This window comes from Narcine bancroftii, chromosome 8 (assembly GCF_036971445.1).
Source record: "Narcine bancroftii isolate sNarBan1 chromosome 8, sNarBan1.hap1, whole genome shotgun sequence".
NCBI lineage: Eukaryota > Metazoa > Chordata > Chondrichthyes > Torpediniformes > Narcinidae > Narcine > Narcine bancroftii.
The window spans coordinates 100509016-100534166 of record NC_091476.1 but is presented as its reverse complement, the minus strand read 5'-3'; the positions used below and the strand labels follow the sequence as shown (position 1 = coordinate 100534166).

The 25151-nt window shown below is 39.1% G+C and overlaps 1 protein-coding gene across 13 annotated transcripts in view; it reads left to right on the top strand.

The window, feature by feature from the left end:
- Window positions 1-25151, top strand: part of gramd1ba (GRAM domain containing 1Ba) — a 575647-nt gene that overhangs the window by 89471 nt on the left and 461025 nt on the right. For 8 of the 13 annotated variants that reach the window (XM_069894567.1, XM_069894569.1, XM_069894568.1 and 5 more), the window contains exons 1-2: window positions 21285-21413; window positions 21705-21822. The exons of 1 other annotated variant lie outside the window; for it this stretch is intronic. The gene's annotated coding sequence lies outside the window, so the exon portion shown is untranslated. Of the gene's footprint in view, window positions 1-21234; window positions 21414-21704; window positions 21823-25151 lie in introns of those variants that run through there. 4 more of the 13 variants (XM_069894564.1, XM_069894579.1, XM_069894575.1 and 1 more) reach the window with 4 other exon arrangements.

Genomic DNA, 25151 nt, shown 5'->3' with positions numbered 1-25151 from the left:
TACTAGTGGAGGATTGTTTTGAAGCAGGTCTATTTCTTTCTTTCAATAGATTTAGAGAGAAGTTCTGAATACTACCAAACATTTTATTTGCTTACTATCAAGTACGAGATTTATTGTTAGAAAGTTTTGGTAGAGAGTTAATATTACCTGGTCAAACAAAATTTGAGAAACTAATTGTTGATAAGGGGAAAAAGGGATTTGTTTCAGAAATGTATACAGGAAAAGATGATGAAGGTTGAGAAATATATATATATATATATATGTATGAAATGAAAGATAAATGGGAGAAGGACCTATCTATTCCTATATCTTTGGAGGAGTGGTCTAATATGTGCGTTGACAGTGTTATGAAGTTAATTAATGTATGAAATAGTTTGGTTAATTATAATTTTTTGCATCAGTTATATTTAACCCCTGAAAATTAAAAAAAAGTATGGATTTAGTTAATCAGATTTGTGTTTTCGGTGTGGTGAACAGACAGGTACTTTTTTTTATATTCAGTATGGGAATGTACAAAAGTCAGACCTTTTTGGGAAAAAATTATTTTGTGAGATTTATTCAAAATAGATCAATATGTTGATCCATGCGTATGTTTATTGGGCTATACGAATACACTAATGACAGGTTTGCGACTGGAAAAACCTAAAATTGCGTTTATACATTTGGAGCTGGCAGTAGCTAGAAAATGTATAGCTTTCATTTGGAAAAAAGATTTTGAATTGAGTATACAAAGATGGCATAATTAAATTCAATCGTGAAAAGATAACACAATTTGCAGAATAATTGTTTTTTTTTGTTAAAATGTGGAGTCTGTATTTGGAGTGTATGTTAAGTAAATGTATTTTTTAAATGTAAAAAAATGGCACACCAAACAGCAACCTGTTAAAACCCGATATAATTATTTTTTGGGGAAAAATGTTCCAAATGGGGGGGTGGGTTGATGGGGTGGGGAGGGGGGAGTAGGGGGTATTTTTAAAAAATGAGTATATTGTATATGTTTATTTTGTAAAATTCTTAAATAGAATTTTCAAAAAAAAAAACAAGCTCCTTACTAAGGGTAGCAAATAGAATTGGACTACAAAATATCAAGAGTCAAGATGATGCTAATTTCGAATTTTCTTTTGACGCACTATGATCCAAACTTGGAGATTATCGTAGCTTCAGATGCTTCACAGTCTGGGGTGAGTGCAGTCATTTCACATATATTCCCAGATGGGAATCAAAAGGCCATAGCACAAACAGCATGCTCTGTAACTGCTGCAGAGCGTAATTGTGTAAAATTTAAAATGAGGCTCTCGCAATTGTTTTTTGCAGTGAAGAAATTCCATAAAATGCTCTATTGTCGACATTTCACTTTTCTGACAAATCACAAGCTGCTATGAATAGTATTTTGTTCAAAGAAAGGAATTCCAATTAACATGGCAAATTGACTGCAAAGATGGGGAAGCCATCCTTCTTGGGTATGATTTCAAAGTTAAATACCTTCTGACTACAAGTATTGAACAAGCTGATGCATCGTTATGACTCATTAATGAACAGGAAACAGAGCTGGAAGATATTCTTGTCGTGGAGTTCTCGGTAGAGACAGGGGTCAACTAGGTATTTAAAGATGTTATTAACTCACTGCCAGTTACATCAGAAAGTCAGACAAGCAATGAGCGAAGATGACATTCTTCAAGAGATAATGCGTTACCATCGAACTAGGTGGCCAAAAACCTGTCCCAGAATGGAAATTCAGCCATTTTTTAAGAGGAGAATCATTAACAATCTCGAAAGGCTGTCTTTTTGCAGAAAGGATTGTGATACCAAAAACCCTGCAATCAGCAATTCTAAAACAGTTTCACAGGGACATCCTGGAACAAATTGAGGAAAATCACTTCCACGAAGCTATGTTTATTGGCCTCTGATGGATGACCAGATTGAACAACTAACACGATCATTTGTCAGATATGCCTTAGCTGCAAAATTCCCTGTCAAGACAAATTCACAATCCTGGCTACAACCAAATGGGCCATGGAATCGTCTTCATATAGACTATGCAGAACCACTTAATGGGGAGTACTATCTAATTGTAGTGGATGCATACTCCAAATGGCCGGAGATCATCAAAGTAATTCGACCAATTGCTTCGGCTACAATTACGGAACTCAAGTCCACGCTCAATCGTTTTGGTGCTCCTGCAACATTAGTTTCGGACAATGGGACACAATTCACGGCAGCTGATTTCTATTTATTCTGCAAACAATATGGCTTCACTCATATTCATTCACCTCCATGTCATCCACAGTCCAATGATCAGGCAGAATGGTTTGTGGATTCGTTCAAATGAGGTCTACAGAAAGCCATTGGAGGAGATCCTGCAGACATTCTTGTTAAATTACAGGATCACTCTAAACCTACAAACTCCTGGAGGCACTTCGCCTGCTGAAAACATCTTCGGTAGGAAAATTAGAGCACCATTTGATGTTATTTTCCCACAAAAGTCAGAACCTAGATGCAGAGATTTGGATATGGAAAGATAGTTCAATTTTCAGCTTGGATCAAAACAAAGACCCTGAGGAAGATCGGGGATGTTCTCTATCATGTGCAGGTTGGACCGAACAGATGGACTAGACATGCCAACCAGTTGCGACCAACCGAATGTAACCTCGCTGAGACACCTGAACAACTCAGTTTGGATTTGGAGACTTTTGAACCGCAGAAAGCAGTGACCAACCAAGACAACCATCACAAGAACCTGGAATCTGTACGAACTTCACAAGCAAGTAAAGCCCTCCCAAGTGAATCGAGGTCTCACTTGGATGAGTAAAACAGCTCAAAAGCGGGAAGTGCTAGGATGCCCCAAGCAGAGCGACCCACAGTCGCCAGGAGTGGATGTTACCACTGGGGCCATCAATCAACTGAATAGCTCACAAGTCTGTCTTGTGACTTGAAGTCAAGCTTGTGTAAATTTTTTGTAAAACAAAGTAAGTAGAGTTTGAATCTGGTTTGGCGAACCTCTGTGTCGATCATTAATTCTCTGAGTAAACTCAAAAAGGGAGTTAGATTCCTCATGTACGTGTGCAGCCAAACATTTGGCCACAGTTACAACAAAAATAAATATTGTATATTTTTGCAAATTTGGAGTCTGTATATGAGAATTTTAGGTATAAATATGTAGTGGCATTTTCCCAGCCTCTTGAAACCTGTGTTAATCTTCTTCCCTAAATTGATCATATAAACCTTGCTGGAGTCCTGTGTGTTAGAAAGTGATCTAACAGCCCATTTAACTACAAGTTTATACATTAATTCTTAGTAATTGCGAAGTGTTAGATCTGAATTAACTTGTTGGTCCCTCAGCATTCCGATGTAGAAAACCACCTTGAATAATCTCTATGAATTTGAACTATTACCACCATTTTCAAAGTTCAAAGTTGTTGTCAGAGTACATGCATGGCATCACATACAACTTTGAGATTCTTTTTCTTGCAGGCCAAGCAGTATTTTCTATTCTCCGGTAACAGTAAACTACTCCAGGAGAAAAAAAAACATAGACAAAAGACAGAAAAATATACATTTATAAGTTTGGTTTGCCAAATATGTACACAGGTTAAAGTAGTTTATGATCACTGTTATTGCACTTAAGGATTCATGCAAATGCATGAAAATAGGAAAGGGAGCAAGCCATTTAGCCAAATCCCCATCTTTATACTATATTCTTTGATGCCCTGTTTCATGTATTTCTGATTTGTACTGTGTACTGCATTACTACAACTGTACTGCCTAGGAGAGTTTCCATCAAAGTCGACAGGTTCCATCAAAGGTTTTTGCCTCTGGTTATTTTTGAGCTTGATCCAAAACAGTTCTACTTGTTGATTTTCTTAGCCAATATTCTTCTTCTCCATTACCCGCCTCTCATCTTTTATAATAAAATATACTTTTCCCTGTTTGCAATTTTGCTTCAGTCTTCAGATAAATACCTTTCAAATCTGTTTGTAATGTTTTCACTAATCTGACTAATCGGAGACTCTTATTGAATCCTATTTTTATGGACAGACTGGTTTCTAGTATCCATTTCCCTAGCCTATACTACTGTACTTTCTCTTTAACTTTCTACATATTCCCTCACCTAAGCACACTCCTCTCCCATATTATTGTTTAAAGCTTATTTCAGCAAAGGTGTTGCTATTTCCCCAGTGCTAACATCAATGTCCCATGAATTAAAACTTATTTTTCCCATATGCTAATTTCTGAGCATGTATTATTTTCTATGATCTCTTTAATCGTATGTTATGCATTTTTTTTTTAAATCAGGGAATAATCCAAGCAGTTTTACCTTTGTGATTCTACTATTTAAATTGGATCTTGCATTACTTCATCATGAGCTCCTTCTTAATTCCACCTTTGTCAATATTTTATATTAACAAGAGTGGCGCCTTGGCAAGCCAAAGCAGGACATGACTTGCACAGTAATTGGTAGGGTCCTTGATGGTGTTGTGGAAGAAGAGCACCTAAGAGTACAAATTTAATATTTTTTACATTAAAATTTTTAATTAAAAAAAAATTAGACATATAGCATGGTAACAGGCCATTTCGGCCCCTGAGCTCATGCCACCCAATGAACCTACAACAATCTTCTATGGGTGTGGTACATTTTGAACAGTGGGAGGAAACTGGAGCCTCTGGGGAAAACCCATGCAGACAGGGGGAGAACAGCGTGGGATTTGAACCCCGGTCCCAATCTCTGGAGCTGTAACAGCGTTGTGCTAATCACTATGCCCACTGCTGCCCCGAACTATGCACGAAAACTATGCAAATTCAAGTGCATAATTCCTTGAAATACATGAATTTTGGACAGGATGTGGCATTTGGCATGCTTGCTTTTATTGGGCAAGGAATTGAGTAAAACAATTGAGACATCCTGATGCAACTGCACAAAATGTTGCTGAAACTACACTTGGTGTACTGTCTGCAGTTCCGTCTATAGAAATAGATGTTAGTAACTTTCAAAACGAATGGGGGTTGTAGGTTATATGGGCAGCAGAGACTCATGGAGTGAAGGGCCTGCTACTGTGCTGTATGTCTAAATTTAAAATTTATATTGTATTTGCACTAGACATGCAGCAAGCGAAAGAACCACAGAGTCAAAAGTGAATTGAACCAACTGACTTTCATAGAACTTTCACACACGCTTAAATCCCTCGGAACCCGATGACGCTTGCGACTCCCGGGACCTTTATGACATCAGCTGCCAGGCCGTGGGCTTTCCCCGCACCCGGAGCTCTCACAGTCAGATCTGCCGCACGACTCCGTCAGCTGATTCGCCTGTTGCATGGGCAAGCCACCACAATATTTTAAACTTGGAAGTGCAGAAGAATGTTGCCAGAACTGGAGGGCTTGAATTATAAGGATGGGGTGAATAGACAGGGTCTTATTTACTGGAACAAACCAGGCTGGTGGGTGGCCTTCTAAACGTATATAAAATCATAATAAAGAGAATGCTCAGAGTCTTTTTCCCAGGATAGATGATTCTAGAACTAGAGCTCAGAGATTTAAAGTGACAGATGAGAAATTTAAGAGGGATCTGAGGGCAACTCTTTCACTCAGAAGGTGATCCATATCTGGAACAAGTAGTGGCTTGTGGAAGCTATTAACTTGTACAATTACAACTTACAAAAGCCATTTGGACAGATGTATAATCAGGAAGAAATTTGAATCTAACGCAATCTCAGATTTAAAAAAAATATTATACCTTTTGGACAAGTGCAAGGACTGAGGTTCTGCCACTACTTAATTCTGGATTCCATGCTAATATCACCTGTCCTGCCTGTCTTATTAATTAATTTATTACCCTGTGTTGTTATCAACCCATCATAATCTACAGCAGTGGCTCTTAATCTTTTTCTTTCCACTCACATACCACTTTAAATAATCCCTATGCCATGGGTGTTCTGTTATTAGTAAGGGATTGCTTAAGGAGGTATGTGAGTGGGAAGGGAAGGTTGAGAATTACTGCTCTTGACCCATTTGTTACTGAAATATTTTGCTTTGTTATTGGCCAAAATTGTTATTGGCCCATTTCCTTTGGAGTTATGAAACCATGCACATAACAAGTCAATTAAGTACGATTAAAACAGTGTTGTCAAACATTTTCTTTCCACAGTGAATGTTTATCATCTAGCTTTTGTATTTATTGTCTCTTTTAATTTAATTCAATTAGTTTACTACTATTTTTCTTTGCAAGTTCCTGTATGGCTGCAGCAAATGAGAACTTCAGTACATATGTAGATTGTGCATTATGTATGATAATAAACATTTTCATCTCCTTCCTTCCTTCATATACCTGATTTGCAAAAGGCACAAAAACGGTGTCTTTTGCAAATCAAAATTGGAAAACCACATGTTTAGTTGAATAATTGACAATTGCAGAAACAGATGTGTTTGTGAACTTGTGGCAGATAACAGCATTGCTACATGTAATGATTCTCTTTTTATATTTCCTCCTTTCACTGTGGTGACTTCCAGAGGAACAATGTAGGTAGCAATGGTATTGGTACACATTTTGTATTCTGCTATAAGTTCTATTTTATTAAGATTCTTGTGTATTTGAGACCATGTATATAAGACATTGAATAAGTACCATTGATAATAATGAAGTGAAAGATTACCCAGATTTTCTCAGAGAATATAATTCTGGCATTCATTAGATAAAATATATTGCATAATTCGCAAATTGGAAAATTGTACAAATGTTCCTGTCTTAAAACATTGAAATTTATAGCCTTTAAGGAAGCTACTTTCAAAACATGTTCGCATCACATTCTTAGTCTAATTTATTCAAATGCAAGAACATTCTGAATTACCTGGAGACATATTCAGCTAGGAAACTTTAGTGTCATTATTAGAAATACCAGATGAGAGCCATACTCAAAACATTGAGGCTTATAAAATAAATAGATGGTGTTAAAGAGATTAGGCAAATGTAGTTTATTGAAACAATTTTTTCCTTTAATATTTATCTTTTTCATCATTTTAATTGCAGCAGTAGTAGTGAGTTTAAAATATTTTCTAGAAGCAACATTTAATTGTTAATTTAGCCAAATTATGTTCAAAGTTTCCAAAAGAAATTTTGTGTGTGACATGAAATATTTTGATCAGATCTGTAAATGAAAATTCATTCTTTTTAGAAGGTAATGGGATACAGCTTTGAAAAAGCAATTATTTTTGCTAGCTTTTGGTGCAATGTTGCCTGCAACCTTTGGGAACTCTAGGAGGCACTATGAGTTAGTATTTTGCAGTAGTTAAGTAAAAAAAAATCATGATTTAGAATGGTAAAGATTATGGTGAAAGTTCACATCATCTGATCCTGTGTACGCCAATCTATTGTTATCTCTTGTACAGGAGTATAATGAAATGAAGAAAGCAACAAAGAAAAAAGACTGTCTTTGAGGAAGATTTGCTGTGTCAGTCATGGTTGAGCAATGTCTAGTGTATGGTGGTTATATTAAATTGCAGTCCATCATCCTGAAATAATTTTTGTACATTTCTTTCAGCATGACACTCTAATCCAATATCAGAATAACATAGGATTCCATTGCATTCTCATATATGAAAATATGAAATAAGCAAAATGGAGTAAATATGGTCTGGAAGGTATTAATGTAAGTTTTGAACTCATTTGCGTTGGACTCAAAGTATAATCATCCAGTATGTAACATTGAATACTCTTTCAGTAACATATATACCCTGTTAATTCAGACAAGGTTTGTTACGTATTCAAATTCATTCACAGGTGATGCTGTGGGATACATTGGTAGGTTTATTTATAACCTGGCACAGGGGAATTCACTTTGTTTCATTTCTTCAGTGTATTGCAACTATTATCTCGGACCATTTAATCATATTTTCTCATGTAATTGAGCTCCTGCATTGCTAAGTGCTACTCATTTTTTTTAAATATTGTAAAATAAGAGATTTTTAAAAATGAAAATGCTTTAGTCTTGTCTCAAAAATGAAGTCAGCTTTTGGAAGGCTTTATCAATCTTATGATTTTTTTTAAATGATATTGTTCTTACTGTGTATTCCTTTTTGTTGTGAGTTTTATCAGTTGTCAAAGAGGAATAGAATGGCCTTTAGCTTCAAGATCTTGCTCATGTTCTTTTAACTGTATTTTGTATTACATTGTATTCATCTGTCGAATCGAACAGGAACAAATGAAAATACAAACATTAAAAACATTTAAGGAACTGAGTCAAAATAATATTGTTTTTATTTTGGAAGTATTGATTCCTCAAATTAAAAATATGCTGGAATGTGAGCTGCTCACTGCTTAACTCACCTCCTGTACCTTCAAGTGTATTGAGGATTGTTATAAGCAGGAACAATTTATGATATTTGAAAAAATTAGGAATAAATATGGACTTTACAGTACATTTTTTTAATGCATCTTCAGTTAAGATCTTATTTAAGGGACAAATTGGGTCCAGGACTAACCTTAGCACAGTGTCACGAAATAGAGACTCTGGTTCAAAAGGAGAGCACAAAAAAATTATTTCAAAAATGTATTTCTTAATTAAGGCAGGAACCTGTAAACAAGGGCTTGATAAATCAAGACAAAGGTGGGAATCAGATTTAGGTATAGAAATTGATCCATTTTGCTGGTCTGACTTATGTTGAGATAGCATGATTAACACGATTAATCTAAGGAATCGGATGGTGCAATTTAACTTCTTTCATCAGCTATACCTTACTCCACAAAAAAATACATAAATTGAAATCAGAATCATCAGACCAATGTTTTTGTTGTGATCAAGAAATAGGTACTTACTTGCATTCAACCAGGTTATGCCCTAAAGTGAGGCCTTTCTGGGAAGATTTTGGTAATCTCCTGGGGAAAAAAAGTACTGGAATTCGATACTCTCGGGCATCTGAATTATTTTTATTGGGGAATTTAGAAGACGTAAGACCTAAAATGAGGCTGTCAAAATAGCAATTGAAATTGTTACAAGATCAAACCAGCAACCACAAAGAAGCCATATCATACAGGGGTAAAGATGAACAATTACTTTATTAACAAAAAATTCACCTCTGTAGCAGCAGCGACACCTGCTCCTAAAAGAACACACACAACCAGACGGGTTGAGCTCAGTGAGCAGACTAGTTTATTGCAGGCTGCTGGGCTGTACTTATACTCCTAGCCCGGACCTGGTTGAGAAACGAGCTGGAGGGTGCTGACGTCACCCGGGCGTCATGTGGTCCCCCAGCGTGGGCTTCTGAGCCCCATGCTGGTAGGAAGGGAACACCCCCGACGGCGCCATTTTGGCTGGCTGTCCCGCCGCGTGGCTTACAAGCGGGGCCAGTCTGCCTGCCTAGTGGTGAGCCGCCACACCTTCAACTTTAATTCAAAATTCCCCCTTTTATAACAATGCCCACTGGTTATAATGCCTACTATGAAAATTTCTAAAACAGTGTAAAACTAATAAATTCCCCAGCCTAAATATAACATATGTAATTAAAGTCTAAAGTATATTTCCAACCAGCCCACAGAAAAACTTAGACACAAAACAAACACAAAACACACAAGACTCACAAAACTTTGATCTCATCTGAAGCAAAGATCATAAACAAAATTCTGTTAATTAGGTAAACAGAAGCCAAAAGATCTTTGTGAGAGAGAGAGAGGGAGAGAGAGTACAAAATTCGAAGTTGTCTCGTTTTGCTTGCAGGGAGAGGAACCACTGGCTTGGTCCATCCGGATCCTTCTGGCTGCCTTCGGAATGTTCATCCCTTTTTGAAATCCCAACATTCTAAACTGTCCTCCAGACCATGACTCATGCTCTGGGCCTTCTTCCACTCCACAGCACCCCCAGTGGTGGTTTATCGTCCAACTCCAGAAATTGTTAGATAATTTTCTGCACATGCTCAGTCCGTCTCCCACTCTCTCAGCAGTCCACCTTCACCCTGGCTCTCTAAGGCAAAATGTCACTTTTTAACATAAAACCATGCAACATATAAGCCAATACACAACACAGAACTCTGTAACAAAATTCATTAAGCTCACTTTAGCAGTAGCCAGGGAACGCATAGTAGTTATTTGGAAATCTGATTCCCAATTAGCTTTAGCCTGCTGGAAGATAGAAATGAATAATTGTGTTCCCCTGGAGAAGATCACTTATAACCTCAGAAACAAGTATGATGTATTTTCAAGAATATGAAATCCATACCTAAGGTACATCAGGGTAAATCTTTAATGATTTCCCCCTCCTGTCTCTTCCCCTTGGTGCTTGCAGAGGCGTAGATAAGCCAGGTTATTTATCCCTTGATGGGAGTGGGGTTTATTTTAGGTGAAGCCAATCTTTTATTTTTCTTGTTCTTTCTCTTACATTTTCTAATTCTTGTTTCTTGAGGGTGGGAGGGTTTCTCTTATTTTGTTCTTCTTTCTCTCTATTTGTATTTTTCTCCCTTTAGTGCAACATTTCTTACTTTATAATCATTAAATTATTCTACTTCCTTTAATATCGATAGCGGATTGATATTTATATTATTTTGTTAATATTACTGATAATGATGTTTTTCTATTTGATTATTCTTCAATTTTTCTGCATGTTGATTGAAAATTTTCAAAATAAAATATTTTTTAAAAGTGGCCATCCTATTTGCTTGCACTCCTTACAATGAAACTCAAGTACTGTACTGCATCTAATAAGGGTAAGTAAAATGAAAGAGCATTCTGTGCCATTGCATCTGGCATATTTATCCACTAGTTCAGATACTGGTGTTTTGAAGATGGAAGTCAAGAGCCTAATTCATTGATGCTCAATACAAGAGAAGTCCATTAGCCCCCTCAATTCTTCTGTGTCATTACACAAGATCAAGTTAGATCCAATCAGCCTCAGTACTACTTTCCTGTGCTCTTCTCCCAACTTCTGGACTCTCTTTAAATGTTTGTCATTTATCACCATGAATATATTCAATAACTCCATTGTGATAGCTCTTGGATAGAGAATTCCAAAGATTAATTATCCTCAGAAAAATAAAGCATTCTTTCTCATCTCTGACTATAGAAACATAGAAGATAAGAGCAGGAGTAGGTAATTCGACCCTTCGAGCCTGCTCCGCCATTCAACGAGATCATGGCTGATCTTAAAGTTCAGTACCCCGTCTCCACCTTCTCTCCGTAACCTTTAATACCCTTATACTGAAGAAATATATTTAATTCCCTCTTAAATATATTTAATGAACCTGCCTCTACTGCCCTCTGTGGCAATGATTTCCACAGATTCACCACCCTCTGGGTAAAGAAATTCTTCCTCATCTCGGTCCTAAATGGTTTGCCTATTATCCTCAAACCATGGGCCCTGGGTTCTGGATTTTCCCATCATTGGAAACATCCCATCTGCATCCATTCTGTCCAGTCCTGCCAGAATTTTATAGGTCTCTATGAGATCCCCTCTCAATCTTCTAAACTCCAGCGAGTACAATCCCAATTTGCGCAATCTTTCCTCATCAGTCATTCCTGCCATTCCAGATATCAGCCTGGTGAATCGCCTCTGCACTCCCTCCATTGCAAGAACATCCTTCCTTAGATAAGGTGACCAAAACTGCACACAATACTCCAGGTGTGGTCTCACCAAGGCCCTGTACAGCTGCAGTAAGGTATCCTTATTCCTATACTCAAACCCTCTTGATATGAAGGCCAACATACCATTTGCCTTTTTATCCGCCTGCTGTACCTGCATGCTCGCCTTCAGAGACTGGTGTACAAGTACCCCTAGGTCTCTCTGCACTTCCCCATCTCTTAATCTATTGCCATTCAAATAGTAATCTACCCTCCGGTTTGTTTTACCAAAGTGGATAACCTCACATTTATCCACATTGAAGTGCATTTGCCATGTATCTGCCCAGTCCCTCAATTTATCCAAATCACACTGGAGCTTCCTCACCCCCTCTTCCGTGCACACAACCCCTCCTAGCTTAGTGTCATCTGCAAATTTGGAGATATTACATCCAATCCCCTCATCCAGATCATTAATGTAAATTGGGAACAGCTGGGTTCCAGTACAGATCCCTGTGGCACCCCACTGGTCACCGCCTGCCACTCAGAAAACGAGCCATTTATCCCAACTCTCTGTCTTCTACCTGCCAGCCAGTTCTCAATCCACATCAATACTTTGCCCCCAATCCCATGAGCCTTGATTTTGTAAGCCAGTCATTTATGTGGGACCTTATCGAAGGCCTTTTGGAAGTCCAGGTACATCACATCCACTGGCTCTCCCCCATCTATTTTACCTGTCACCATCTCAAAGAATTCCAATAGATTTGTCAAGCACGATTTACCTTTAGTAAATCCATGTTGACTGTCCGATCCCTTCTCTGCTAGTCATATGCTCCGCTATTACATCCTTAATAATGGATTCCATCATTTTGCCCACTACTGATGTAAGGCTCACCGGCCTATAATTCCCCGCTTTTTCTCTACCCCCCCTTTTTAAATAGTGGGGTAACATTAGCTACCGTCCAATCCATGGGAACTGATCCTGAGTCTATCGAGTTCTGGAAAATAATTCTTAAAGCATCTGCTATCTGAATGGCCACTTCCTTAAGTACTCTATGATGTAGATTATCAGGCCCTTGGGATTTATCTGCCTTCAATCCCATCAATTTCCCCAAGACCATGTCCTTAGAGATACTGATTTCTTTCAGTTCCTCCCTTGCATTAGTCTCTATGTTTCCCAACATCCTTAGGAGGTTATTTATATCCTCTCTTGTAAAAACACAACTAAAGTAAGAATTTAATTGGTCTGCCATTTCCTTATTCCCCATTATATTCCGACTGCAAAGGACCTACTCTGGATTTCACCAATCTTTTCCTCTTGACATATTTATAAAAGCTTTTGCAGTCGGTTTTTATATTTGCCGCAAGCTTACTTTCGTAATTTATTTTTGCTCTCTTGATTAATCCCTTTGTCCTCCTGTGGTGCAATCTTGAACTGCTCCCAGTCTTTGGTTGTGGTACTTTTTTTGGCCAATTGATATGCTCTCTCTTTGGACATAATGCTGTCTCTAATTTCCCTTGTTATCCACAGTTGAGTCACCTTTTTTGGTTTATTTTTATGCCAAATCGGTATAAACGATTTTTGCAATTTCTCCATTAGATCTGTGAATGCTTTCCATTGTCTATCCACAGTCAACTCCCCCATAAACACCACCCAATCAATCTTACTCAACTCCCGTCTCATACCATCATAATTCCCTTTATTTAAATTCAGGACCTTAGTCTCGGTTTTAATTTCATCACTCTCCATGTCGAGTGAGAATTCGATCATACTGTGATCGCTCCTACCCAAAGGGCCTCGTAGAACAAGATTGTTGATTAGCCCCTCATCATTGCATAATACCTAATCTAAAATGGCCTGCTCCCGAGTTGGTTCCTCGACATATTGGCCTAGATAACCGTCCCGTAAACATTCAAGGAATTCCTCCTCCTCAGTATTTTTACTAATTTGGCTAGTCCAATCTATATGCAAATTAAAGTCTCCCATGATGACAGCTGTTCCCTTTTGCTCGCTTTTCTAATTTCTCTTTTAATGCCTTCCCTCACCTCTACACTACTATTTGGAGGCCTATATACCACCCCCACTAACGTTTTCCACCCCTTGCTATTCCTCAGTTCTACCCATATAGATTCCGCATCTTCCGAGTTGATATCCTTTCTGTCAATCGTGTCGGTCCCTTCTCTCACCATCAATACTACCCCACCCCCTTTTCTTTCTTGCCGATCCCTCCTAAATATCGTATACCCCGGGATGTTAAGTTCCCAGGCTTGCCCACCCTGCAGCCATGTTTGTAATCCCAATCAAATCATATTTGTTTATCTCAATTTCCACAGCTAATTCATCTACCTTGTTCCGAATGCTTCTTGCATTAAGATATGAAGCCTTCAGATTTGCTTTTTTCACCCTCCTTGCTCTTTCTGATTTTTTTACTTTCGCTGCCTAACCTAACTTTTCCTGTTTTATCTTTTCTGTCCTTTGCCCTATCATACATGTTCCCACCACCCTGCCAAATTAGTTTAAACCGCACCCGACACCTGTACCAAATCTAGCTGCCAATATATTGACCCCTTTTGGGTTTAGGTGGAACCCATCCTTCTTGTAGAGGTCATGCCTTCCCCAAAAGAGATCCCAATGATCCAAGAAGCCAAAACCCTGTCCTTTACACCAGCCCCTCAGCCACACATTCATTTTTCTTAACCTTCCCTTTTTGTCCTCAGTTGCACTTGGCACAGGTAGCAAACCAGAGATCACCACCCTGGCTGTCCTATTTCTTAGTTTCTGTCCTAACTCTCTGTAATCCTTTTTCAGTACTTCCTCCTTCTTTTTATCTATGTCATTGGTACCCACATGTACCAAGACATCAGGCTGTTCGCCTTCCCCTTTTAGAATACCCTGGACCCAATTTGCGATATCCCACACCCTTGCACCAGGGAGGCAGCACACCATGCGGGCATACCTATCTGGCTCACAGAATCTCCTGTCTGTATTTCTGACAATGGAGTCCCCAATGACCACTGCATTCCTCTTTACCTTTTGGTCATGCCAGGCTCAGTGCCAGCAACCTGGTCACTGCTGCCAGCTTCTGTCAGGTCATCTCCCTCAACAGCATCCAACAAAATATACCTGTTACTGAGAGGGATATTCACAGGTGTGCTCTCCATTTTCCTGGTATTTTTCTTCCCTCCCCTGACAGCTACCCACTTACCTGACACATCTAGTCTTGGGGTAACTATGTCCCTGAAAGTTGAATCTATCAACCCCTCACTCTCCCTTACCAGCCGTAGGTCCTCAAGTTGCAGCTCCAGTTCCCCAACTCGGTCCTTAAGGAACTGCATCTCGGTGCACCTGACGCAGATGTGGCTATTTGGGAGGGTGGGACTCACCCATGGTTCCCATATCTGACATCCAGTACAAAGCACTAACCCCATAGGAAACTGCTTCTCAGCATCCAATTCCCTTTAGAATCTTGTTTTGATTTCACTTCTTTTTCATTAGTCCAGTGAGTACAAGCCCAAACATAAATTTTCAGTTTTTGTCAATTGCTTTATCCGAGGAATCAATTTGTTGAACTTTCTCTGCACTCTGAACCTTCTCTTTAGGCAAGCATATTTTCCATAAGTATAGAGGCCAAAACAAAATGAAATACTCAAGATATGGTCTGACCAGTATCCTGCAAATTTCTATCAGAACTTCCCTTCATTTGTACATCAAGCCCTTTTGTGTATGGGTTAATATTATATTAGCCTTCTTTTCTTGCTATAATTGTATGGCAACCTTTTGTTTTATGAACAGCGTGACAGAGTATATAGAGGTGTTTAGGAGATAAATTGGGAAAGGTTTGTTAGAGCAGGCTAAATTAGTGTTACAAACGCTTTAAAACACAGAGCTTTTGTAAGAGTGCTCAGACTCATGATGGACTGTTATTTGCAAAAGGCAACAAATGTAATAACAGGCAGAGGCATATTTGTCTGGAAAACAAAAGTGACTGTCTGGAAGGTCATATGATCTTTGCAGGCAGAGAGCATAAAAAAAACTGGCTTTGCTCTCAGAGTTGGAGGGAGTGAGAGAGAGGAGAGACACAGACATCGGTTCCAGAGGGATAAACTGGAAAGCTTTGGAAGATGGCCTGGTCAAAGGAGATGACTGGCTGTCCAGTGTTTCCCTTGGAATAGCAGAAACAGGAAGGAACTCTATGGTGACCTGAAAGAAAGAGGTTATCACCTGGAGAACATTGAAGGGGGAAAGTTTCATCAGCAGGACACTGGAGTGGCTGATTAAAAAAGAATCAATTGTGGATGTCCTGGAACAAGAAAAACTCTCTCTGAAAACCCACAAGAACTCTTCTGAGTGGTAACCATTTACCTGTGAAGCACCAAAGCCTGTTAACTTCTGTGCACAGTATATGCATTGCCTGCAACCACTGAAATTGGACTGAACCAACGAACTTTGCTGAACTTACACACTCATGCGTTTAGAATTAGAAGGGGGTTAAGTGAGTCAATAGAGATAAGTTAAAGTTTGATTCTATTTCTGTGTTCAAAGATAATTAAAAGTAACTTTTGTTTAAGTTACCCTTTGTCGTAGTGTATGTCTATTGCTGCTGGGTTTTGGGGTTCTCTGGACTTGTAACAGCAGCAAGCCTCAAATCCCTTTGTAGCAGTACATTTTAAACTTTGTTTTTAAACATACAGTGCGGTAACAGGCCATTTTGCCCCCTCCCCTCCCCCCCCCCCCCCCCCCCCCCCCCCGATTCCATGCCGCCCAATTTACACCCAATTAACAACCCCCCCTTCCCCTGCTACATTTCTCATTACATTTAAATAATAATTGATCTGCACATTCCTCCTTGCAAACTCAATAACCTCTAATTTTCACACATTTTCTGACATTTCCCATCATTTTACCTCTCATTTAACTTACCTATCATTATTTTGCAGATTTTTTTTGTTTTCTCCTCATAACTTATGAACCATTTTATTCTTATTATAAACACATTTTGCAGTAGGACACTTGGTCTCTTTATCCATAGACATCGATTATAGATTAAATATGCCCCTGTGTTAATACCTGTGGTATCCAACTATCTACTGATTTGCATTCTGAAAATTACTAGTTTATTGTTTTTCTGCTTTCTTAACCACTGCTGTATCCAAACCAATATATTATCTCAATCCTGTGTGATCTCGGTTTATGTAGAGACATTTTATGATGTACCTTTGCAATTGATTTATGAAATTAAAATGTACTACATCTCTGGTTTCTTTTATCTTGAATCTTCGTTAAATCCTCAAAAAATAATATCAAATTTGTTATGATATTTCCATTTCATGTTGATTGTGGTTTTCTTATGCTTCTTGTGTTTTTTTAAATGTTTGGCCATTACCTCCTCAACAATGTATTTCAGTTCTTTCTGAATTGTAGGATAATTGGCATATAGTTTCCTGCTTACTGTCTCCATGCTTTGTGGAGAAGCAGCTTTGCATTTATGTTCTCCAATCCTCTGGAACCTCTCCAGAATATGAAAAATACTATAATAATTATTGCATCCAGTGACTCCTTGGGCAATTAGGTCGAGGGAATGTATTGGCCTTTATCCTCCATGGTTTGATTTGTATGCACAAAGAGTAGCTCATGTCAGAAGGGCAATTTCATTCATCTGTTCTGCTCTTGACTCAAATGAGGACAATGAAGGAGAATCCAAAAGATGCTGGACAATGCTTCAAGCCTGAAGATAAGCATGTCATGTCTGGAACCATTGCGGGAACTCCAGCTCCAAACTTCCACATGGCTTTGCCTGGCACCCATTACCTTCCAGTATGAAAGTGAGATATAGCTTCATGTCAATATCTGAAAACTTGAGCAACTTATGAAAGAACACCGCTTTCATTATAACTTTAGCGAATGCAATGTGTAGTAAATTTCTGCATGCAAGTTCTACTCCACTACTTGACACTTTTTCCGTCTTTTAGATCAAGCATTAAATCAACATTGTCTGATGGTGCAGGTTAATATAAAAGTAAAGACTGCCCTCGCAGCATTCTTATCAACATTCAACAGTCAATAATCTCATTTATTTATGGGCCCTTTCTCTGTGCAAAGTGACTGCAAGATACGATAGCAAAATAACAGTGATTACACAAAGTCACACAGATATAAATCCATTTTAAACTTTTGAACTACAAAGGATTTGAATTATTGGCAGTGATTAAAAGAGGTTTCAGTAAACATTGCAAGCACAAGAACGGAAAGTATAAATCCAGCACGTCAAGAAAATGTAGGGATTAATTATAACATGTGCTTCAGATAGTCTCGATGAGAAGAATTACTTTCCATTAATTATTTAACAAGGAGAACAAGCCCATAGTTTAAAAAAGATTTTATCATTTTCAAGAAAGACTGTTCAGTATGTAAGGAATATGAAGATAAGTGGATTCTGTATAACATCTTATCCGACACTAGAAATATAGAAATATCACTCCAAGCTTGGGAGCTTTCAAAATGATAATGTTCGAGAGATGCACTTTTTTTTGTAGGACAACTTTGAGAATCAAGTTTTGATCAAAGACTTTGAACATTATTTGTACATGATAGAGTTGAAACATAATGGAGGGAAGTGTGTGTGTGTGACCTCATTCTATGTTCTTCTTTGTTGCAGTCCTTTAAATTTTTAACCATTCATTGTTTAACCTAAACATACAGCAGAGCTCATTGAATTTCTAAGTTCATGCTTATATGCCTGATGGCAGTAATGAGAATAGAGTATGTCCTGGGTGGTGTGGATCCTTGATGATTGCTGCTGCTGTCTGATGGCAGCGTTCCATGTTGATTTTCTTGATGGTGGGGAGAGTTCTGTCTGGGCTGTGTACGCTACCTTTTGCAGGGGTTTCTGCTCCGAGGTATTGCTACCCTCGTAGTAGGTTGTGCTTCAGCACACTTTCCAATACACAACTGTTCAAGTTTGTCAAGATTTCGGATAACATACTGAACCTCTGGAAACTCCAGAGGAAGTAGAGGTGCTGATGTGATTTCTACATGATGACATCAGTATGTTGGACTCGGGTATGGTCCTTTGAAATAGTGACTCTCAGGAATTTATATTTGCTCACCCTCTCCACCTCTGAACTCCCCAATGATCACTTTCTTCATATATTTTTGGTTTTCCCTTCCTAAATTCTACAATCAGCTCCCTGGTTTTGGTGACATTGAATGAAAGGTTGTTACTACACATTTTCCATCTTCCTCCTCTGTGCTGACTCATCATCCCTTTTTATGAAGCTCACTACTGTAGTATCATAAGAAAATTAATAATACTAAGCATTTTCTAAATGTGTCTTGCTGTATTTGTTTTCTTTAATTATTACTATGCATGAACATTATTGTGCATTTACCATTGGGTTGTCAAAGGAAAATGTACAGAAAGAGTATTGCAGCTTCATTTCCTGGAAGAGAAAGTTAAATTGTCATTTTTGGTTAAATTTACTTTCTTGTCCAATTAATTTTTCAATTCATCATATTTTTTTTATTGGCCAGTTTGAATTTTAGAGAACAACATTAAGATATTATAAAAAGAATGATAGAAAAGATGCAGTGGAAAAATAATATACTTTCATACAAGTTCAAGTTTATTTATCATCCGAACTGTGCAGATGTTCAGTCTTTCCAGAAGAGAGGCATCATTATCGTTGACTTCCAAAGTTGTCTTGTAATCTGTTATTGTTTTGATACCTTGCCACATGTGCCTCCTTTCGCTGGTGTGGAACAGCTGGCAATGGGTATTCTGTTCATACCCCTGCTTTGCTTTTTGGATTGCATGGGAGAATTCATCCCTGGCTGATTTTAGTGCCATTTTGTCTCCTGTCCTGAATACATCCCGAACTCCCGAGATGTGCATGGATCTCTGCATCCAACTGAGGCATGTTGCATTTGAGCTCCGTGATATCCTCGATGCACTTACTCATGTAGCCAGTAACTGAGCTCATACGCACACTGATGTTTACATTACAGTAGTAGGTGGACACCTCCCTGAGACAGCTCCAGTCCAGCCACATCCTGCTTTTCCTGCGAACTTGCTTCATTTATTTTACCAGAGGGCCTGGAGTTAGCAGGACAGACATGGTCTGAGTATCAAGGTAGGGGCGACGGGACACGGGATGATGGTGTATGCTTGATCCAGGGTGACAAAGTTCACATGATGTTAAAACTGTGGCAGAACACCGATGTCTCTGATTACAGGAGATCTTTGCCTTTTCTGCATGTGGCTTAAGTTGGGTAGGAATGGGTGGAATCATCATTGCACCTTTGTAATTGCATTTCAGATCATACTAAACTTGTAAGAAACAAGTAAACTTCAATTGTTACAAATATTAATTTCCAAGTCATTGGATCTCATCTACTTTTATTCAGTATTGTAAATCCCATATTGAAGCAATCTATAATTGATTCTCTTGTACATGTAATTAATAACTGTTGCAATCACAGCTGTGCATGTACAAAGTTTCATTTCTTCAAAATATGCTTAAGTTGGTTGATCCTAATCTTTCATTTTAAAATACAAAGCAAAATTATTTGCAACACTTCAATAAATATCAGTTGTATTCAATGGTGACAATCTTTTGTGGCCAAGTATAATTATTTCTATTACAGTTAAATATTCAGTGATACCTGCTTTTAAGTCAGTAATTAGACAACTCATTAAGCAGATAATTCAGAATCAGAATTTATTGTGATGAACAAGTCATGAAATTCAGAGTTTTGCAGCAGCATCTTAGTGTAAACATTCATATTATAAACCACCTTGCAAAAATAAATTTTAAAACTGCACAAAAAGTGAGGCAGAATCAGTGATTATGCAGGGATCTGATGGCAGCAGGGAAGAAGCTGTCCTTGGGCTGCGCCTCTTTGGGCTCCTGTGCCTTTTCCCTAATGGTAGCAGAGTCAAGAGTGCATGCCCAAGGTGGTGGGAGTCTTTGAGGATAGAGGCTGTTTTTTTAAGGGACTGCCTCTTTTAGATGTCCCTTAAAAAAACAGCCTCTATCCTCAAATGGAATGAAGTCTGGTGCCCGAGATGTCACAGGTGGAGTTAACAGCCCTCTGGAGTTTATTCTTGTCCTGAGAATTGGCGCCTCCATACTAGACAGAGATGCAACCAGCCAGTATGCTTTCCATGGTACACCTGTAGAGGTTTTTGAGAGTCTTTGGTGACAAACCAAAACTCCTCAAACACCTCACAAAGTATAGCCTTCTCTTGTGATGCATCAACATGGAGGCTCCAGGACAGATCGTCAGGGATGCTGACACCCAGGAATTTGAAGTTCTTGACCCTCTCCACTACTGAGCCCTTGATGAGGACTGGGTTGAGTTCCCCTAGCCTCCTCCTGAAATCCTTGGTTTTCCTGAAGGGGAGGCAAGGTTGTTGTTGTGACACCATTCCACAAGTTGATCTATTTCCCTCCTGTACACTTGCTGACAACTGTGGTGCAATGGCAAACTTGTCGATAGCATTTGAATTGTGCCTGGTCATGGGTGTAAAATGAGATCCTGCATTCCTTTGTGTTTTGCATCAGCTGCAATGAGATCATTTCAAATATCTGGAAATGGCATTTTCAAAATTACAAGCCAGAGATGTGACAAGTTTATGCCGCAAATTGTGGTTGCGTAATGATTCAGTGATTAAAAAAAAATGATTATGACAAAGCCCTTTGTCGGGATGCTTTTTTCTATCGCATGCCTGTCAAACAACTTTCACTAACTGCCTTTCGTGGACGTTAACATTTTGACGAACACCAGGTGAGATGCAATGTTTCTAACGGGATAGCCTACGCACTACCTCCAAGCTCGGAATAATTACTGCCTCGCTGGAACCGATCTGTTTCGTGATTGGTAAATATGGTTGTCAATTACATTTTGTCTCCTAGTGGAACCGGACTGAATGGAGGCAACTCCAATATTGTATATTGTGGGGGGTGGGTGGCAGTTATTTAGTTTATTTTTAATTTTCAGAAAAACCTGTTTTAAACTCACTGTATTTGCAAGTTTACCAGGTTATTATAGTATAAGTGTAAACGTGAAATATTGGCGTTTTATGCTGAAGGACGTTAGATCAATGGTCCATTGAGTCAAAGACTTGACTTTTAACCCCCTGAGCTTGTACATGTTTGTTGTATTTGACAGGAAATCTAGAGCAGTGAGAAAAAGAAATCTCGAAAGTAGAAGGAACTGGTGTTCCGGTTCTAAAACACTTCGGAAACAAAGTGAGGAGTATTTTTTAACTTTCTATTCAAAGTGAAAGGTAAGTGAAATTAGTACAGAATTAGGAGAGGGAGGGATTTTAAGGGGGAGGGGGGAGGGAGACGGGGTGGGTGGTGTTGGAAACTGGTCGGGAGGTGGTGGCATCCGGTGGCTTCATTGTCTGTTCGCGAAAGTTATTGCAACATTTTGGAAGAACAGTTATTCCAAGAGGGTTAGAGCGTCTCTGAAAGAGGAGACTCCGGACTCGCGGAGGAACTGTTGCCATTCTCCATGCCAGTATTGTGAAGTGGGAAATGCTAACGTCACTTAGTTTTGTTTTCAGAAAGTGATCAAGAAGTATTGAATTACTTTGTAATATCGATTTTATTTGGAATAGGGACATTTTTAGAAAAGGTTGGGATTAGGGTAAACCAATTTAATAGTGCCAAATAGTCAATTCCCTGCAGTTACATTGCAGGACCTTTGACGTTTTGACGAACGCTTCAGGGTTTTCAATATACATTCACCAAGCGCGATTACTCCCGTTTCATGTATGGCTTGATGCGAGGTTTCAGTGTATTCAGGCCCTGGAGAGTATTACTATCAATCTTTGCAGACTCTCATCTTTTGATTGTTCAGTATTGTAAAGCATAAAGTGTGCCCGAGAGTTTCAGGCAGATGCATGTTCACTGGGCATTGTTCGGGCGTCACTTTTACGAATTATAGTGTCGTTAAAGCATTTAATTAAAAAGAAACGGTATTTAAGGCCACACCAAGTTTTATTACATGGCAAAAATAAATTGGAGGGGAAAGGATGGGCCATGTTTCTGTCAACACCTTGATAAGGACCTTTGTTTTCTGTGTATGTTGGGATTGATCAGAATTGAACACGTCTGTAGGATATTACATAGATATTGCATCTTAGGCAATATTTGAATGCCTACACTGACTATGTTACGAGTCCAGAGGACCCCAAACCCCAGCAGCAATAGATATGCAACACGACAAAGGGTTACTTAAACCAAAGTTGCTTTTAATGATCTTTGAACATGAAAATAGAATCAAGGTTTAACTTACCTCTATTGACTCACTTAACCTACTTAACACCCCCCATCCCCATTCTAAGCACACGTGTCCGCAGAGTTCTTTGGTTCACAGTCCAATCTCACTGGTTGCAGGCAATTCTTGTACTCTGCACAGAAGTTAACATTAATAAAGTTCACCAGGCTTTGGTGCTTAACAAGTATTATGGATACTACTCAGAAGGGCTCTTGTGGATTTTCAGAGAACGAGTTTCTCTTGTTCCAGGACATCCACAACTGATTCCTTTTTTAATCAGCCACTCCAATGTCTTGCTGATGAAACTTTCCCCCTTCAGGGTTCTCCAGATGATAACCTCTTTCTTTCAGGTCATCACAGAGTTCCTTTCTGTTTTCCCCATTCCAACACCAGACAGCCAGTCCTCTCCTTTGACAGGCCGTCTTCCAAAGCTTGCCAGCTTGTCCTTCTGGAACCCGATGTGTGTGCCTCTTCTCTCTCTCTCTCTCTCTCTCACCCCCCCCCCCAACTCTAGCCGCTTTCAGGTGCAATTGCTCCGAGAATGTGCCTGCAGAAGTGGCTGCACGTGTGTTCGAATGGACATTCAGGTGGCAGCGCTGAAAGCTGTTCTGGCACCTGAAAGGTCCGACTGCAGGAGAGGCACCTCGGAGTGAACGCCGGCTCCTGTTGATTGTGGCTGTAGTTCTGCCCGCTGTCAGGGCTGGGATGGCCAGCGTGGGACTTTGGGACAGGGGTGGCCGGCATGGGACTATGGGGCAGTGGCAGCCAGCGCGGGACTATGGGGCAGGGGCGGCCGGCACAGGACTACGGGGCAGAGGCTCTGGCCGCCAGAGCCCTGACATCCCGCGCCGGCTGCCCCGGGGGGCAGGGGCAGCAGGGAGGGGGGCTGTCAGGTGTGGGGAGATAGGTTTTGCTTTTAGGCTGCTGCTTTCAGGTGCTCAGATGCAGAGATTATACCTCCCCGAGGAGAGTTGGATGAGTACCTCTCAGGGCCAGGTTTTGCACTTTCAGGTGGGCTCCTGACAGCCGCATTCAGGTAGAGTATGTGGCTTTACATCGGGGTATTCTGGCCACCTGAAAGTGGCTTCTGAGAGCCAAGCCTCTTTTTTTTCCTGCTCTCTGCCTGCAAAGATCACATGACCTTACAGACAGTAAGTTCTGTTTTCCAGACAAAGCTGCCACTGCATGTTGTTACATTTGTTGCCTTTTGCAAATAATAGTCCATCATGTGTCACTGAGCACTCTTGCAAAAGCTCTATGTTTTAAAGTGATTGCGTGTGACCTGCTGTAACAAACCTTTCCCAATTTATCTCCCAAAACACCTCTATATACTCTGCCACACCTTCCCCTTTTAAAGGAATTTTAAGTCCTGAGTTAAAATTCAGTTATAACTTAACTGTCTTAAAAATCACTGAAGAGATAACAATACACAATATATACAGTTACCCAATTTTGAGAGTATTTTTATACATGATCAATTTTAATATCTTGACAAACATTCTGCTATCACATTATTTATAGAGATATGATTATTTTGCAGATTATATTCTTGTAATATTAAACTCCATTTTAACAATCTTCTGTTTTTATTCTTCATTTTATTCAAAAATACCATTTTGGTCAGTGAATATCACAATTATTATAGACAACAGTTCTTTTTCAATAGTGGAATAGTTCCTTTGATGAGCATTAAATTTTTTTGTAAAGTAGGCAACTGGATGGTCAATTTAAGTTTTTGCAATAAAACTGCACCTGCTGCTCCTTCACTGACATCCATTGCTAAAGAAAATAGTTTGTCAAAATCAGGAAATTTTAACACAGGGCAATCTCCATTAAAATTTACAAAGCTGTCTGACAACCTTTAGTCCACACAAATTTCTCCCCTTCAAAAGGTTGGTTAAAGGAACAGCAACCTCTGCAAAATATCCTGCCATTCCTAAAAACTTTCTCACTGCTTTCTTGCCATTGGGAATAGGAAACTCAGAAATTGCATTCATCTTAGCTTGAATAGGTGCAACTTTGCCATGGCCAACTACATAACGCAAGTATGTTACCGTGGCATTTGCAATTGACTCTTTGCTAAATTAACAGTTACGTTTGCTTTGGATAATCTTGCAAACAAATTGTCCAATTCCCTTAGATCAGGGGTGTCAAACTCAAATTCACGGAGGGCCAAAATTAAAAACTTGGACTAAGTCGAGGGCCGAACTAAATATTTATTGAAAATTTTCAACAACATCTGCATGTTTTCTCATCTTTCAACATATGTAATGTTAAACTTTAGGATATAACTTTAGGAGGATAATGTTACAGGTCAGGAGTAGGTAGCTC